General features: G+C 40.8%; 1 protein-coding gene across 2 annotated transcripts in view; it reads right to left on the reverse strand.

Annotated features, from left to right (window-relative positions):
- LOC110162786 (DENN/MADD domain containing 1B) overlaps positions 1 to 19,474 on the reverse strand; it is a 378,748-nt gene that overhangs the window by 140,983 nt on the left and 218,291 nt on the right. The gene's annotated exons all lie outside the window — the stretch shown is intronic.

Raw genomic sequence — 19,474 nt, forward strand, 5'->3', positions numbered from 1 at the left:
AAGGAGAGAAGGAAGAGGAGAGGGAAGAGAGAAGGGAAAGGAGAGAGGAAGAGGAGGGAGAAGACGAGGAGGGAGAGAGGAGAGAGGAAGAGGAGGGAGAGAGGAGAGAGGAAGAGGAGGGAGAAGACGAGGAGGGAGAGGAGAGAAGACGAGGAGGGAGAGGAGAGAGGAAGAGAAGGGAAAAGACGAGGAGGGAGAAGAGAGAAGAAGAGGAGGGAGAAGACGAGGACGAGAGGAGAGAGGAAGAAGAGGGAGAAGACGAGGAGGGAGAGGAGAGAGGAAGAGGAGGGAAAAGACGAGGAGGGAGAGAGGAAAGATGAGGGAGAAGACAAGGAGGGAGAGAGGAGAGAGGAAGAGGAGGGAGAAGACAAGGAGGGAGAGGAGAGAGGAAGAGGAGGAGAGAAGAGAGAGGAGAGAGGAAGAGAGGGAGAAGAGGGAGAGAAAGAGAGAGAAGAGAGAGGAGAGAGAGGAGAGAAGAGAAGAGGAGGGAGAAGAGAGGAGGAGAGAGGAGAGAGGAGGAGGAGAGGAGAGAGGAAGAGGAGGGAGAGAGAGAGGAGGAGAGAGAGAGAAGAAGAGGAGGGAGAGGACGAGGAGGGAGAGGAGAGAGGACAGTGCACCCTCCTCACCCGCTGGCACCTTCACCTCTTGATTTACTCTTTTCTGGAGCGAGGGAGTGGAGCTTCAGAGTGGAGGAGGACAGAGCAAAACTTAAACAAAATAATTCACAAAATGATTCCCTCTAATCATCCAGCGTGAGATAATCTTTCTTTCATGTCTCCAACTGAACTGGAAATCGTCCTCAGACTCCTGTGCGTCCTCCGCCTCGGTGTCCTTGGACAGGTTCACAACAAATGAACTGCAACAGATAATATCATGAAGTGGGAAAATAAAGAGTGTCTTTGATTCCCTTGTTGGGAGACAGGGGGCGCACATGAGGGCAGGTCACAGGAGGATAAGACTGAAGATCAAACTCAAAACTATACTTCTACAAAAGTGTAATTAAAGGTCAGATTTCACATGAATCTGAGGAAAAGGTGTCTTGCTCCAGGACAGATATTTGGAAAAAAAACAAGACAAAAACAAAACATGTATTAACCTGTTTTACACGTTTAATTTCACCTTCATTTTTGATGCTCTGACTCTCCCCTCCCGTTGCTTTCCATGCTAAGTCACTCCCCCTTCAGAGCGCTTTCACAACACAATCAGCTTTCGTCCTGCTGATCAAACTACTGCAACTACCCAGATCATTGTGCATAGTTTTGTATCGTTTTTTTTGTATATTTATGGAGTATTGTGTGGGAGCAGAGGTGATGTGGGTTTGTGGGCGGAGCCTTGTACAGAATCTAAGTGCTAACTGTAAAGAGGGTTTGAATAGGGCACACTAAGTTACTCAAACATGCCTGGATGCCTTTAAAGGGACAGTTTTTGAAATCAGTAACACTTTATAATAACTACACCTTATTTAGCCTTAATAAAGCATGAACAAAGACTTAATTAATAATGATTCACGCTTAGTAACTACTTAATTACTACCTGAATTAGCACTTAACTTGCACTTAATTCACCTGTGCTGTAAATAGTTACTCATAAGTATTTCTTACTTAATTACTCATGAACTAACCATTTGCATGTGCATTTGTAAATGTATATTTAAGTACAAATTTGAGCATTTATTAATGATTAGTAAACCATGCGAGAATGATTTACTAGTAATGCATTATTGTTTCTCTGGAATTTGACCTTAACAAATGCTTCATAAAGCATAATTAGTCTTTAGAAAAGCTCTCAGAAAGACTTAACTAACAGATAACAGCTGCCTGCATGATCATTGTATTGTATTATTAGTAAATCATTCTGTCATAACTTACTAATGATTAATAAATGCTCAAATGTGAACTTAAATATGCATTTGTAAACATGCAAATGGTTAGTTCATGAGTAATTAAGTAAGAAATACTTATGAGTAACTATTTACAGCACAGGTGAATTAAGTGCAAGTTAAGTGCTAATTCAGGTAGTAATTAAGTAGTTACTAAGCGTGAATCATTATTAATTAAGTCTTTGTTCATGCTTTATTAAGGCTAAATAAGGTGTAGTTATTATAAAGTGTTACTGATTTCAAAAAGTGCCTCCACACATCTCCAACACTCTGGATCACGAGGAAATGAGGTCCTATGTCCAGAATTCTGAACTGTCCCTTTAAAAGTTCTTCATGTGTGTTTTTGTTGAGTCATAATGTTATAACGTGGCAGAAAGCTCCAGAAAGTGGACTTGTTGAAAGTGAAAATGGTGAATAAAGTGAAAGTGAAATGGGACAGAGAGAAAAGAAAAGCTAAATAGTGAAAAGTAAATTGTAAATGTATTTTGTCCTTTGGAGAGAGAAGGGAGCAGATCTGAGGGGCACAGGAGGCTCAGCCTGATACATTATAGATGAGACGAGTCACACACAGAAGTGTGCTTAATATTCTACTGGACCAATCACACACACACACACACACACACACACACACATACACACACACACACACATACAACACACAGACACACACGTGCAGACACACACTAACTAACATACATACAGAAACACACACTCATACACACACACTCATACACACACACACAGACATACACACAACACACAGAGACACACACACACAGACATGTAACACACACACACACACAGACACACACAGTCACACTAAGACACACACACCGACACACCCCCACATACATACACACACATACAGGCTTGTGGGCGGAGCATTGTACAGAATCTTACATCTAACCATAAGGAGGGTTTGAATAGATCCTGGAAGAGATCACTAAATGACTCATGTATTCAAACAGAGCTGGTCCACTACAGCAGCAGTGAATCCCAACGACCAAGAGCAGGGCACTATACAGATGAAACAGAAATGAAGATGTGTGTCCAAACTTTCAACTGGTTGTGTAATTATAACATTCAGATTTTGTTTTTTACACTAAAATCTGCATCATTACTTTTAGTGGAGTCGCCAGTCCACAGATCTGACCTGTAACTTGGCATGGTGTAGTGACAGGTGAGACAGATTATTGTTCAGTTCAAAGGACTTAGAAATTACAAGTTTAATCTCACAATTGTGGAGACAAATCCCAAAAGAATAAATGTTGACATGTGGGTTCTACAGGCTCCTCTCAGACTCCACACATCTCCACATCTGCTCCACATCTGCCTTTCTCCTTTTCACCAAGCATTATGTCTCTGTTTATTAAGAACAAGTTGTTCATTCAAAGACTTCTATCTGTCCCTCTCCTCTCGTCTCATCTCGTGTTTGTGTGTTTGTGTTTTTGAGTTTGGCTCGTGGCCTCTGCTCTCTCCGTCTGTCTGAGCCTTCACTCGTCTCTGGTTCGTCTCTTCGGCCTTTTTCACATGAACGGAGGAGGTCCAATTACAGCAGCGTGCCAGGCCCTGTGCCCACAAACATGTGAACGCAACAACACACAAACACACTAACACACAAACATACTAACAAGCACGCTAACACATAAACACGCTAGGGACACGGGCACGGACCAGAGGGCACGGCTTTGGACACACAACACGAGAAGTGAGGAGTGAGGAGAGAGGAGTGAGGAGATAGGAGTGAGGATCCAGAAAACAGGAGGCTTCGACATCTGTTAGAGTCGAGCAGGAGCGCAGGCGACAGGAGCAGAGCGGCGACTGAGTAAGTTCCTAAAACCTAGAAAGTGTTTTGGTAAAAGCTGAACTTTGTGACCACAGACGACAGACAGAAGCTGTTTTGATCCACGTGATCCATGTGAGTCACTGTATGACCCTTTAGGATGAGCCCTGGTGGGAAAAAGTTGTTCTAAAACCGTGCACGTGGACAAAGAATTCATGCATGTGAATACTGGAGATGACCAGTGTCGGGAAAGTTACTTTTAAAGTGTAATCCCTTACAGATTACAGATTACATACACCAAAATGTAGTTTGTAACGTAATCCATTAAATTACTTAAAGTGAGTAACGTAATCTGAATACTTTGGATTACTTAACCATATTAAAAATATTATTGATAGAAGAGGAGGAGACACGGTCCACGCAGCATGGTTTAGTCCTGTTAAATCCTGGTTTAGACCTGGTTTAGACTAGACCTGGGTTTAGACCTGGTTTAGACCTGGTTTTAGTCTTGGTTTAGTCCTGTTTTAGACCTAGTTTATAACTGGTTTAGACCTGGTTTAGTTTCCCGGCAATGAGTGGAATTACAGAAAAAAAAGAAAAAGAATAAAAGGGTTTAGCCCAAAATGTGAAAACAGGAAAATACCTCTGTGTAATCCATTTATTTCAACCAAGTAACTGTAATCCAATTACCACTCACTGAAACAGTAACTGTAACTGAATACAGTTACTCATAATTTGTACTCTGATTATGTAACTCTGGTCCATGTAATCTGTTACTCCCCAACACTGGAGATGACAAAGAGATTTAGCAGACAGACTTTTTTTGCTTTTTATATTATCATGAACATATAGAGATCATTTTTAATTGTCAAATATTTACTCCATAACTTGTATTCAATAAGGCTGCGTTCAGACTGCAGCCTGAAGTGACCCAAATCTGATTTTTTGGCCCCGACGCTCCTGTCTGAACCACACAGATCAGATTTTTTTAAATGAGACCCAGGGCATTTGGATATGTGCTCCTAAAACCGATACATATCTGATCTTTTAACATGTGACTTCAGTGTGAACGGTCAGGTCACATTCATCCCACCTACACATCAGGCTCAGAGTCTAGACGATGGAGGGAAAGCGACGTTAACTAGTTAATGAATATTTGGAGGGATCACTGTACCGGGAGGTTTCTGAAATGATTGCCAAAGAAATGTCCGAGCATGTCTACAGTCGGTTTTAACTTCAATGTCCACAAAAAATAAAAAGCCTGCGAGCCAAATACAAGGAGACTAAAGACTCAAACAAACGAAGCAGCTGTGGACGTGTAACCTGAACATTTTACCAACAACTTGACCGGATTTTGGGAGACAAGCCCAGCATTTAGGTGACTTTCGTAAACACAGAGCACGCTCGCTGTGTGTGACGTCGTCGTGTCTCCAGTGCTCGTGCGGGACACTTTTGGGGTGTTTAATGTTCACACTGGAGATCACATACAAGTCACATTTAATTGGAAACGTCAACGACCTCGCAAAAAAATCTGATTTCACAAAAAATCTGAGGAGTCTGAACACAGAAGAGTATTCAAAAAAGCACTGCCTGGGCCCCTACTGTCTCATACAAACCGGGATTTTCCAGTTTATAAATAATAATAAAGAAACTTATTTTCGCTCTACACTTTTTCTCTTCCTCTTATTGCCTCATCACTAGTATTCACATGTTTGAAAATCAGCCCAGACTGAAACTGGAACTCTCCCTTCAAAATGTTTTGCCATGAAGGCCTTAAGTGCAGATGTGTTTGTAAAGCTTCATGCAGGAGAACAAATGATGAAAATGTATCACTTAAATGTTTTTATTTCATATTTTTATAATAACACCACACAAATTCCTCTCCGTACCACCGCTCCAGCTCAGTCCGAACAAACACGAGGGTCCCACACTTCCACAGACATCGTCCACACCAAAAGACACGACTGACATTTATCTTCATCCCAACCCTGAAGAACAAGAGACCGGCCAACGCTACATGTCAGAAGAGGAGGAGGAAGAAGAAGAGGAAGAGAAGGAAAAGGAGGAGGAAGAGGAGCTAACTACGCGCAGATCCGAGGCACGGGGAGAGGAGCGGGCCGGTGGAGAGGCCGGTGGAGAGGCCGGTGGAGAGGCCGGCGGAGCGGTGGGCAGCTGGCACTCCGGGGCGCGTTAGCCGGACAGAGCCTTGTTAGCATAGGGCTGACAATCTGATGAGAGGCGAGCTGTCAGAACGTCGAGCGAGGCACCCGCTCGACCCGCCAAGATGGGGGGGGGGGGTCTCGCGGATCAGAAGACGGAGGCGAGGAGGAGGAGAAAGCGAAGGAAGGAAGAGGAGGAAGAGGAGGGGCAGCCGAGACCTCCCTATTGACTAGTTAGTAGAAGGCCAGACTATGGAACGTTCTAGCCGCCTATGACATGGCTGCACGCTCGGCCGGCTCCACGCCCGCCGCACGCCACTCCGCTGGTGCCCGCCGCGCGCCAAGGCAATAAGTCAACGGGAGCGCGAGTTGTTCGATGATGATTTATTCCTTTGCTGTTGCCCGTTTGGCCGTGTCCGGAACAGTACTGACATGCTGGCTTCCCACTAGGGGGGTGAATAAATGCGTGTCTATGGTTTCTTTTCGCGCGTGCATGCTTTACTTACTGCTAGAGAAGACTGGACAGGCGGAGAAAGAGGAGGAGGAGGAGGAAGAGGAGGAAGGCAGCTGGATGGCGGTAACGATGTAGCTAACAATATCTCCGTGGCGAGTGGAAATGTGACGGCGAGGACAGCGAGCGGACGGACAAGCGAAGGCGTTAATTATACAAGCGCTGTTCTTTAAATGATCACAGGTTCGGGGATGGGGCAGTCGGTTCGCGCTCGCCTGAAAACAAAAACAAGAAGTAGAAAAAAAAAGTGTAGAGCGAAAAGAGTTTTTTTTATTTATAAAGTGGAAAATCCTGGTTTATTGGAGACTATGGAGGCCCAGGCAACGCTCATCTGAATACACCTCTTGATTAGAAATGATGCAGTAAACATGTCATGAATTAAAAATTATCTCTACACACGGCAAAGACTCGAGGGTTAACATTTCAGGGTCAAATATTTCAGAGTTGTTTTTAACACACAATTGTGTTATTTTAAATATTTGAATGGGGGTTGGAGTTGGGGTTATTTGTCAAAGTTTATATGTTCGAAGTGAATTCAACTTCCACTAGTGTTAATTCAACTTCACTTAGTGTTGATTTGGCTCCTCCCTCCCTCTACTTCAAACTCCCATGAGAGTAGACCAGTTTCAACCAGTTTTGTTCATAATTTCATCTTAAATTAACTCAAAGTGTAAAAAATAAAACAGCTCTGTGTGTTTAGTTAAATCAGGATAACTCTACAAAGTGTTATCTGTTTACTCTCAAAATGTTCATATAACTCTTGATTTTGGGGTTAAACAGGAACTTTGGTCCAGTGTTACTTAATTAACATTTGCAAAAAAATTGAATTAACTCTAAAACAGATTGGACTCATATAAATCCTCAGAAAATGTTAAAATTGATTCTGTGAGGGTCAGTTTCAACACTCCACTTTTTGCTGTTTGTTCATGATAATATAAAAAGCAAAAAAAGGTTAAATGTTTTGATACCAATTCATTGATCTGTTTTAAACTATGGAGAGATATTAATGGAAAACACTGGTCCACTAAGAAGCAGCTGCATGAGTATGAAATGTTCACAATTTTTGGCTGTTGTATCATAGATAATATTTTTTAAAAATCAACATGGATTTTGTAGCTCCTGAAAAATACAAAAAACTAATTTTATTCTCCTTTTTGTGCATATATTTTGCAGACAGAATGCAGATTTTATTTCTGAAATTTGACTTGATGGTATTGTCATGTATTGAAAATTACTATGTCAAATTTTCATGTTAATTCATGTGATTAATTTTTTCCAAAAATATTTGCATTAATCATGAACTGTTGGAAAATTGAACAGAGACATGGCCAGACACAAAACATGAATCTAATTTTGCAAACATCTTGTCTAAGGTTATTTAGTTTTGACTGAGTGTCACCTCTACAGTGTAACTTTACTATTTATTTGACTTAGGTTTTCATACAGTCTGATTTGAAACCTCACTTCTAAATACAGAATTGTGCCTGTAGATTTCATTTAAATGGTACAAACATATTCAGCTTTGACCTGTGTCAAACTGCAGTGCATGAGATACACAGATCTTTATATAACAGTAATTCTGAGTTCAGACAGTTACAATAAAAAAGCATCATGTCTCTAGCTGGAAACATGATGCTGAAACACTGGACCAGCCATAGTGCATCTCCCAAGACTTTTAAACCATTCTGAAGTGATATTGACCTTCCACCTTCAAGGCTCTCAAAGCAACTTTATATCAAGGAACCACTCACCCATTCACACACACACATCTACGCAGACACTGGGGCAAAGGTTAAGTGCATTGCCCAAGGACACAACAACAACAACAACAATACTCATCTATGGGAGCTGGAGTCACATCGCTAAACCTTTGGGTCAGTGGATCTGACCAGTCAACCAATGATGTTTATGTTGAGAGCGAGATTCAAACTTAGTAGACAAACGCTTTACCAACTTAGCTACTGTCACCCATATTGAATCCAAGCCATAAATGTGAATAAATGTTCCCACTACTCAAAATAAAAAGTCCCAGTGATAAACATCGAATATATTGAAAGATATGTCAACGTAGCATTTATTACGACAGGCCTGAACGACACCTCTGACCCACTGTCTGAACCGTATGATGAAGTGGACTAAGCAAGTGTGACATCACTCATAGCGTTCAGTCAAATGAAGCTCATTGATGTTGGCGGTTAAAACAGACTAAATAGTGAAATAAAAACACCAGGATCATGTGGAGTGGGTTAATATGAACATTTTAAGACCAAAATGCCGAGGCTCACAGCAGCAGTTACAGAGAGAGCGGACACAATATTCCAGTCAATGGGAGCCAGAGTCAGAAGGAGCTGGAAGAGCTGCATGAGAACTCAGACCCCGTTTACACTGAAACGAATCTGCGTATCACCGTATCACCATATCGGAAATGATCTGCATCCAGACACGTCGTTTCTGTGTCCACAATCCTTCCTTATCCACACAGCTTTGAGCATATTTGTTTACGTTTTACAGAAATTAAACTTAAAACCACATGACTCATTTGCATAAACTAAACGCTCAGATTCTGTCAGACTAAAGGACAGGACTCAGTGGAATATGAGTGTTCTTTCTGTGACAGAGGGGTGTTCTGCTGATGGTGAGTCTGTTCTGTGTTTCTTTCATGTTGGAGATGGTTCATGTTAAACTTTTCAGAGATTATACGTCTGCAGGTCGTACACACAGACACACGTTTATATGAATATATTCTAGCCCAGGGGTCCGCAACCCGCGGCTCCAGAGCCGCATGCGGCTCTTTAGCACTCCCCTAGTGGCTCCCTGGAGCTTTTTCAAAAATGAGTGAAAATGGAAAAGGAATGATTTTTTTTGTTGTTGTTTTAATCTGGTTTCTTTAGGGGTAAAACCCTTGTTCATCTCTGGTCATGGATCTGATCCATCAGCTGTGTGCAAATGCAAACACATAAAAAGTGTTTCAGCAGAACAAATAGATGAGCTGAAGCGGGGGGTGGTGTCCGGTGCCTCCACCTGAGAAGAACTTTCCCCGAAAAAAAAACAAAACAAAAAAACACATGCGCAGACGGACTGCTCAGAAGAACATATAACGAACCAAACGGGATTCACGTTTCTGTCTGGATGCTTTGCACCACCTCGGAACCAGCCGCGGTCGATCGCGGAGGACCAGAGCAGCCCACTCGAACCTGTGGTCCACAGCGCATTCTCGCTGATGACGGCACTGAAGCACTCGGACCCAGTCCTTTGCGCGCTGGTCTTGCTCGCCCCCTTCTGGAACCAGGACATGGAGGACGAAGCCTCCGGACAATCTGACCAACACTGGACCCCCAGTCCTGTCTTGAGGAGCTGCACACTGACTGCTCCCCTGTGTTTAGCACTGCTGCCTGAGCTCAGAGCTTCTGCTCCAAACGGTGTGGTGCGGTGAGTTGCGTACAAAGTTCTACATGCTGCTGTTTTATGAGTACTCCTATGCACGATCAGAAGAAATGCGACTGCTGCTCTGAATGCTTCCATCATCATCATCAAAGCAACAGGTAAACGTCGGTCGCATTTTCGGCGCGTCAGCTCCTAAAACTCCGTTTATCTCAGTTTACACACAAACGTGAAACCGGAGTTTTCCAAAATCTCCACTCTAGCCGGAGTTTTTAGAAAGATTCGTTTTCAGAGGCGAATTCACCGTTTGCGTGTAAACGATGTGTACAAACGAAGGGAAATGTCTCCGTTTTTAAAAATACCTGTGTTTTCAGGCGTCCACACAGTGCTGGATCAGATCTGTACGAACATGAATTCGTGGGAGCTGGTGGCACCAGATTCTTCCGTCTCTGGAGCCGTTTTCCATCAAATGAGCGTGAACGAACACTGCATCCACAACCAAAACGACTCGAATACGAACTAGTGTGGACGGGGCTTCAATGTTTAGAACAGATGAGCTCTGTTCATTTATATAAACAGTCAGTGGTCTGAACACAGCATCACAGGTCCCTGATGAAAACTCTTTCAGATAACAACAACAACAACAATAGCAGCAAAACTGTGAATAATATATCATACAATAATATTTTAAGGCCAATATTTCTACATAAACAGCCAGACCAAAGTTCATTTTCTCCTATATTTTACTCACTTTTTTCCTCTTAAAACCTGTTTCAAAGCTTCACTTCAGAATACAGTACTGTGTCTTTTGATTTCATATTTCTTGTACAAATGCGTTGAGCTTTTGGCCTTTGTCAAACACAACCAAATGTGATAAACACGTGTCTGTATTCTCCGCTCACTCGAGTCCACAGCTCCTTCAGATCCAACGCTAACCGCCATATTGGGAATAATAATGCATCTGTAGCGTAAATAAAGGGGGTGAGAGTGTTTTTAGATTCTTTTCAGGAGGTCAGTGTCACCAGAGCCCAAATATAATACGAGAACATGAATCATTTGTAATCCCAGAGGAGGAGAAGAAGAAGAAGCACTTTTACACTTCTGTATCTGACAACCTAAACAAGAGCGTCACAAAGATGCATGGATGGGAGCGGAGGACAGGAGGGAATGATAACAGAGGAGAAGCTTTGACACCGAGCGCTTAAAATATCCTGATGGCATATATCTTAAAAAAGGGTTATAAAAAAGAGTTATATTTAAGGATTAAGAAAGCAAAGTAAAAAATTATAATTACTGTTTTTCTGACAGTCTGATATGAGATTTTAGTTGTTTTTTAAAGCTGCACTGAGTAACTTTTTGAGGGAGGGTTCAGTATGTGATAAGTGTGATTTATTGATTATCCAGTATTTAGCAGAAAATGGTGTATGTGTGGTTCTGTGGAAAACAAGGCATAAAAATGTATATTAAATAACTCTACAACTATACATAATAAAACACATGGATATATTCAACAAACTCTAAACCAGGAGTGTCAAACTCATTTTGTTCCGGGGGTCGTATCCAACCTACTTTGACCCCAAAGTGTCCGGATCAGAAAACTCATGTCATATAAACCCCAAAAATAACAATAAGTTCAAATATTTGTGCAGAGAAACACAAATCTATTACAGAAATCTTTTTTAATTGATGAACTCTTTCTTTTACAAAATATTATAATATTATGAACAACCTGAAACTTTAAGAAAAATACAATTTCAACACAATGTTTGACACAAAGTCAGTTTTTGTTGTAAAATCCTGCACTCGGCTCCACTTTTCTCATGTTGGACATTTTTCTGATGAGGGTGTCACGGTCAACAGTCAAAACGATCGTCCTTTAAGAGCGTTTGGAAAGAGACAAGTCTTCATTTGTGCTGCTCTGGTGGGAGGGGCCACGTACAGAGACACTGGAGACGCTGCTGTGATAAACACTGCAGAAAATTTACAATATTTTAATAGAAAATATAATTCAAATATTTTAGTAGAAAATCAGCCGAGGGCCAGATTAAAGGTCTTGGAGGACCAGATCTGGCCCCCGGGCCGTATGTTTGACACCCCTGCTCTAAACATAGCAGTGAACAATAATAGAAGTGAATAAAAAAGACAGTAACAAACATAATCTACATTAGTTATGCAGCTATAATAAACGGAACAAGCCGCTCTACTGACTCTACTGCTCCGTACCCAGAGTCACGCTGCCTCTCCGACTATGACGCATGTAAATTAGGTCAAAACGGGCCGAAATACAATAAAGAAAAGTTTATAGCAAACAACAAACAAAGAGAACATCTACTTACGTTTTGTATTACGCACACACTACCAAAGATGAAAACTGAATCTAGAAAAAAACACAACAACAAGACTCTCCTCGCAGTCTCTCTGCTCGTTCCAAAAAACACTCAACCCCAATACCTGGCCCCAGCCCTGCAGGATGGGGCCACATAAGGGGGCCAGAGTTCTGATTGGTTGCCACATGCAGTGACAGTCTCCATGTGGAAGACCATAAATACAAGGCCTTTTTAACATATATTAATATTTTCTGTATATTCATTAAGAGCCTGCTTCTCTTCTCTTGCTGATCTGAAACTGCACGTTGTTCACTCCCACTCACCTAAACACAAAACCTGACTCATAAATTTAATCTTCACAGTGCAAATATAATTAAATTCAAATTATTGTGATTTCAATAATTACTAAAACAAATCTTCAAAAGTAGAAATATTAATAACTAAACATGTACATAAAAATTAAATGCATGTTGGCTGAAACTCCAGGTCTAAATGACAGGATTTTATACTGTGCATAACACCAAGCCTTTAAATTTGATAATTTTTAACATTTCAATTATGTTAATAACATCATGTTATTACAATTTTTTTTCATTTCATGCAAAAATACTGTATGTGTGTGACATCTGAATGGCGTAAGCTGCAGTGTCCATTAGGGCTGGTTTCATTAAGAAGTTGCCGATACGATACATACCTCGATACATAGGCCACGATACGATACATACCTTGATACACAGGCCACGATACGATACATACCTCGATACATAGGTCACGATACGATACATACCTCGATACATAGGCCACGATACGATACATACCTCGATACAGTGAGCTTTCAGTTCGATAGGACATATTTCAAATCGATTCAATAAGTTTCATTTAAAAAAAAAAATGTCTAAATCGTGGCTGTGACACTAAAAGTCTTTGTTAAACCATTTCTTGTGCAAAGTTCATATGAAACACAAACATTTTAATCATCAAAACAGTGAAAATGTCAAATGTGTCACATAAATGAGTTTCCTTCACCTGAGCAAACAACAAAACTGTAGCTGTAATAAAATAATTTAGTCAAATACACTAAAAAATGACTCTTGGTCATATATCGATAAAGCAGCCCAGGATATCGATACTGTATCATCACATTAAACGATACGATATATCAATATTTCAATATTTTTGCACAGCCCTAGTGTCCATGGAGATAGCAAGGTTTAAAGCCATATTCTGGAACATTTTATTCTACCATGATTTGTGGTAAATGGTCACATTATTATACAGCACTTTTCCACCTTCAAGGCTCTCAAAGCTCTTTAACATCAAGAAACCACTCACACATTCACACACACAATTAAGTGGTGGGTTAAGTGTTTTGCCCAAGGACACAACAACAGTCATATGTGGTCTACCAGCTGAGCTACTGTTGCCTGAAATTTTAGGTACAACATCTACATTTTAGACCTCATCCTTTTTCGTTTGCTGATTTTTACGAGTGGAAGAACTATTTCCATGCAGAACCGTGTGTGTGTGCGTGTGTGTATGCGTGTGTGTGTGTGTGCGTGTGTGTGTGCGTATGCGTGTGTGTGTGTGTGCGTGTGTGTGTGCGTGTGTGTGTGTGTGTGTGTGTGTGTGTGCGTGTGTGTGTGTGTGTGTGCGTGTGTGTGTGTGCGTGTGTGTGTGTGTGTGCGTATGCGTGTGTGTGTGTGCGTGTGTGTGTGTGTGTGTGCGTGTGTGTGTGCGTGTGTGTGTGTGCGTGTGTGTGTGTGTGTGTGCGTGCGTGTGTGCGTGTGTGTATGCGTGTGTGTGTGTGTGTGTGCGTGTGTGTGTGCGTATGTGTGTGTGCGTGTGTGTGTGTGCGTGTGTGTGTGCGTATGCGTGTGTGTGTGTGTGTGTGCGTGTGTGTGCGACAGCAGCAGAGGAGGACGGTGTGAGGTGCAGTGTGGCTGTGGGACCAGAGGTGGCGCTGTGCTGGTGACAGGTGAGATCGTCAGAGGGACACACTGTTATGCCACTGTCTCTGATTATGGGGATCCTATAGGACGAGCGGGTGAACACTGCTACAGCACCCATCAACACTCTGGACCCACGGGTGCTCTTGTTGCCATGGCGACATCAGACTCAGAGAGAGGTCTATTAAGAAACATAGATGAATATATGAACATTTATATGTATTAGCTTCGAAAGATTTAATAGTATTCTGAGCATAAATTCAACCTGATAAACTGTATTTTCTCCTTCAGTTCAACTAGAAGTCTCAACAAACAACAAAAAAAACATGATTTATGTTAAAGATGCATTGTGTAACTTTTCTGGTGGAGGCCCGTCACCTGCTTGTTTCTCTGGAGATGTCATTGCTCTTTCTGGAATGTTCCACAGTATGACATTAAACAGCTCTACTTTAAATTTATTCAGTTACAGGTAGTTTTATAGCTCAAAAATACCTCGAAAAACAAAATTTTGATTGTGAGCTGGGTCACCTCTCCACAGATCTGACCTGTAAGCTGGCCTAGTTTGATCTCCATGAAGACAGGAAGGTTTAAAGTCATACTGTGGAACATTCCAGGCAAAGCAATAACAATATCTCCATGGAGAAACACATTTGACTGACCCTCCACCAGAAGAAAATTTACACAATGCACTTTTAATGTTACTGATACCCAGGAGACATTATTTGGACACAGCTTGCACATAACAATATAATAACAAAGAGCAAAAATACATTATAGACATAAGAGTATATTATAGATAAGTGTATAAGATGTAAACTTTTTATTTATTTATTTTAAGCAAAAACTAACCAACCAGTGTTTTCAGTGGTGTACCTCAAGGATACATTTTAGGGCCAGTCTTCTTTTTATTGTGTTTGTTGCTATTTGGAACAATAGAATTTTTTTTTTTTTTTTACATGTACATTTACTTTTATATAATTCTTCCTTATTTGACATCAGACTCTAAATTTCCATTTGCAATATATTTTTTCTGTTTGTTATTATAATTTCTCTTGTGGATCAATAAAGTTTATCCCAGTACAAAATGACAATCTGCATTACTGAGAGTTTGAGTTAGTCTGACCAGTAAAATCTGAGCCTTTTTGGTTTTGTTATTTTTTTCTAATCTCTTATTTAACATAGAACTGTCTTGTCTCTCTCTCTCTCTGTTTATTTTTTTAAATAATTCATTTAACATAATCAAAGATACGCATACCAAGACAGGAGATAACTAGGGATGTCAAAATTATACAAGTAGTGCGTACAGTTTATAGGGCGATATACAAAAATCAATTATACAAGAGGAAAAATTGCAAATATACTTAAATAATACAATAAAATACAGGGGAAAATAATGTCTTGTTTCATGTTTTGAGTGTGATCTGGCCTAACCCTCCACCTCTGCTGCTTTTTTCACTCACGTAAAGCGCTCTGAACTCTCCCACACCGTAAAACACTGTAAAATCACCTCAGTCTGACACAAAATGGCTGACATCACTCTTTCTCCTCCTCCTCTCATAAACGCCTGGCTCCGTCCCATCACAGATAAGACGGAGAAGGGCCCGTGATGTCCGCCCCCACGCAGACAGAAGGAACGCTAAATCACACGTGCAGTAAGGACGGCTAATAACGGATAATTTAAAGCTTTTCGGTTGTTAATATGTCAAAGATCTAAACCTGAACAGCAGATAGAGTCCAGAATTAGCCAGGCGTTCACGGCTTGTCAGAGAACAGCTGGTGACTGTTGCAGAGAGGTGAAGGAGGAGGGCTGAGAAACTTAATAAGATGCTCACTTATGTCTTATGAAGTTTTCAAAGAATCCAGATGTTGATAAAAAAAAAAAAAAGATTAGATATAATAATAGATTGTATTGTAAATGGTAAATTCAAGAAACTCAAAGCACTTTTACATCAAGGAAACACTCCATTCACACACACAATCATACACACAGTCACACACCAGTGCACACAGACAGTGGGGCGAGGTGTATTGCCCAAGGACACAATGACAGCATTCATCTGTGGGAGCTGGAATCACACCTCCAACCTGTGAGTCCGTGGATCTGACGCTCAAACAATGATGTTCATGTATATGTATTATCTTAGAACAATTTAACAGGATATTGAGTGAAAATTTAACCTGGTAAAAAATAAAAAATAAAAAATTCCAAATTCCAAAAAACAAAACAAAAAAAGCCAAAACAAAACAAAACAAAAACAGCTCTACTTTAGCTCAAAAATACCTATGAAAACAGACATTGTGACTGTGAGCGGGGTCACCTCTCCACAGATCTGACCTGTAACTTGGTCTGGTTTGGTCTCCATGAAGATAGAAAGGTTTAAAGTTATACTGTGAAACATTCCAGACAAAACAATAACATCTCCATGGACAAAAGCATTTGATGGACCCTCCACCAGAAAAGTTCCACAATGCACCTTTAAAAAACAGTTAAATAAGAAAACATATCTTGTGTTTGACTGAAGCTTTTATGGATTCAGTTGATTAAATTAGCATTGCATTAGCATTTTCACTGACTAAATCTTCACTACACTTCACACAACACCAAATGTGCGCTGGATGAAATTATCGTTCACTTAATTATATAATTAAGAACTAGTGCTGTCCTGATACTTTTTTTTTAATCCGATCTGAAAATGATACTTGGCCTTGGTGCTCGCCAATACCAATACCGATACCAGTCCGATACCACCGTGTGAAGAAGTACACTTAAGCTACTTAGTTTTGCAACGTATAAGAGCAAAAAATACATTTTCTTAAAAGCTATTTTTTAAAGAAAAGCAAGAATAAATAAGGAGTAAAATATTAGTGGAATAAACAATGATCTTGACATAAGTATAGTGCTGATTTAAGCACTTTCACTTTCACAGCACCGATAAAACCAACAGTGAGGTGTGTGAAAGACGCTCATCCTCGGAGCACATGCCTCATTATGCAGAGTAATTAAAGTCTGAGTTAGCGCTGTTGTTGTTGTTGCTGCTGTTATCAGGCTGCACTCTCCCGGTTATTGTGTTAAGCACAAAGCAGCATTACTGTACACTAGCATTACATCACACTGGGATTATTTATCCAGGCTTGGGACTGGAACAAATGATTGTTACTATTTGATCCTCTGCACAGTGATACAGTAATAATCACAATTTCAAAAGTAAAAGTCTTGTATTATATCAGTCTAATGCTGCTTACTGATTCTGTAAAAAAAAAAAAAAAAAAAGGTGGATATACACAGGGCTGGGCATCATTAAAAAGTTGCCGATACTTTCCATAACTCGATACATAGGCCACGATACAATACGTTTTTCGATACAGTGCACTTTGGATTCAATACGATTCAGTATGATATTTCAAATTGGTTCAATATGTTTCAGTTACTAAAAGTCTTAGGGTTAGATTATAAAGTTTACAAAGTTTATATGAAAAATGCCCATTTTACTCAAAACAGGGAAAATGTCATAAAGAAGTTTCCTTTCTCTGAACAAGTAACATAACTGTAGCTTTTTCATAAAATTATTTAGTAAAATATCCCCCCAAAAATACTCTTGGTGATATATGGATACAGCAGCCCACAATACCCATACTGTATCATCACATTAAACAATAAGATACATCGATATATCAATATTTTGCACACCTCTAGATCTATGGTATTATTCTGATAACAATAATGAGGTGACATTTTATTAATTCAACACAAATTTGGGATACAGCGGTCCCTCGTTTATCACGGGGGTTATGTTCTAAAAATAACCCATGATAGGTGAAATCTGTGAAGTAGTCAACTTTATATTTTACAAATATTATATCTGTTTTAAGTTTGTAAAACCCCTCACACACACTTTATACACTTTTCTTTGACAGGACAGGTGCAACCCTTTTTACATCCTTCTTAAAACTTATTGCTGATGTCGCCTTTTGTTATTTTCCTCCTTCTTTATGTAACGAACCGAAGATTCATTTATTCAGTAATGGAGCCTACAGCACAGAGTCCCGCACCGCTCCATTTTTGGAGACCCGCACCTGCACAGTACAGGACTGCACCCGCCTGCACCTGCCTGTTAACCCAAGATTATATCAAATAGCCTACAACACGAACCGAACCGAGATTTAACCAGGACTAACGCAGGACTGACTCCAGGACTGAAGAGGAGGACTAAACCAGGACTAAAACAGGACTAAACCAGGACTAAAACAGGACTAAAACAGAATTCAAACAGGGCTCACTGTCGGGACGGGCTCGGAGGTGACCGCAGGAAAAAGGACCAGCACAGCTCCGCACCTCACGGAGGTAAATGCGGCCGTCGCCCGATCGTGCTTTACATACACCCTGTTGCGCGGGCTCACGGTTTTCTCTTTCAAGTCCTGGTTTCAGCAGCTATTTGTGGGGACCCGACCCAGTGCAGGACTCTGCTACAGCTGCGTAACTTCTCCCTTCCTTCAGCATGTCCAGAAGTGCAACTTTTTGTGTGATGGTTATATCTTCCTCTGCTTTTTGGGTGTGAGCGCAGGAGTCTTTGTCGGTGCAGAACGTTTCGTCGACATTGTGGATTTTGTCAGGGAGAAAACTTGCAAACATGCAACACTTCAGAATCACACTGATACAGATCCAACATTTATATAAATTTGGCAGCTGATTGCATTCTGTACGAGAAGGAGACACGAGTCCCTTAGCCAATCAGGACGCAGCGGGAGGAACACAATGTACGTTTATACACTGTAAAAAAAAAAAGGCATGCAATACTGCACTAAAAAATATGCAAAACAGTGAGACTGAGAAAAGTGAACCGCGATATAACGAGGGACGACTGTACACACATAAGTTACCCAACACTTAACCTGATGGATCATTACTTTGTTTCACTTTGTAGAAACCGTCAGACCTCGCAGTGTTAAGATTTGTTCGCTCAACGGTAGGTGGGTACTTTTTGCCATTTAACCAATCGCTGCTATTTGGTTGGAAAAGGAGGAAAGGAGCAGCGTTTTTTATTAATTCAACAGAAATATGAGATATGCAAAGTTACACAACACTTAACCTGATGGATCATGAACAATTACTCTGCAATTTTATTTTATTTTTAATCACCTCATTTTGGAACATTTGTCAACATACACTTTTTACTACTACTATGACTACTTTCTCCTCACTATAGACAGTATATATTCTAACTCCAAAACACACATTTCGATAATATCCACTTTTCAGTCCTCCCACCTCAAATTCACTCCAAAATTGTCAAAACAAGAATCAAAACTAGACCCTTTCCAACTCTCCTCCAAACTTCACGCTGCAGCCAGCCACGTTCGGAGTAAGTCATTTCCTGTGCAGTAGTTTTGTGTGTGTGTCTGTGTGTGTCTGTGTGTGTGCGTCTGTGTGCGTGTGTCTGTGTGTGCGTTTGAGCTCTGATGGTGCCTGGGCTGACGGCGCACAGCAGCC

This window comes from Boleophthalmus pectinirostris, unplaced genomic scaffold (genome assembly GCF_026225935.1).
Source record: "Boleophthalmus pectinirostris isolate CB_2022bp ecotype Guang Dong unplaced genomic scaffold, ASM2622593v1 HiC_scaffold_7, whole genome shotgun sequence".
NCBI lineage: Eukaryota > Metazoa > Chordata > Actinopteri > Gobiiformes > Gobiidae > Boleophthalmus > Boleophthalmus pectinirostris.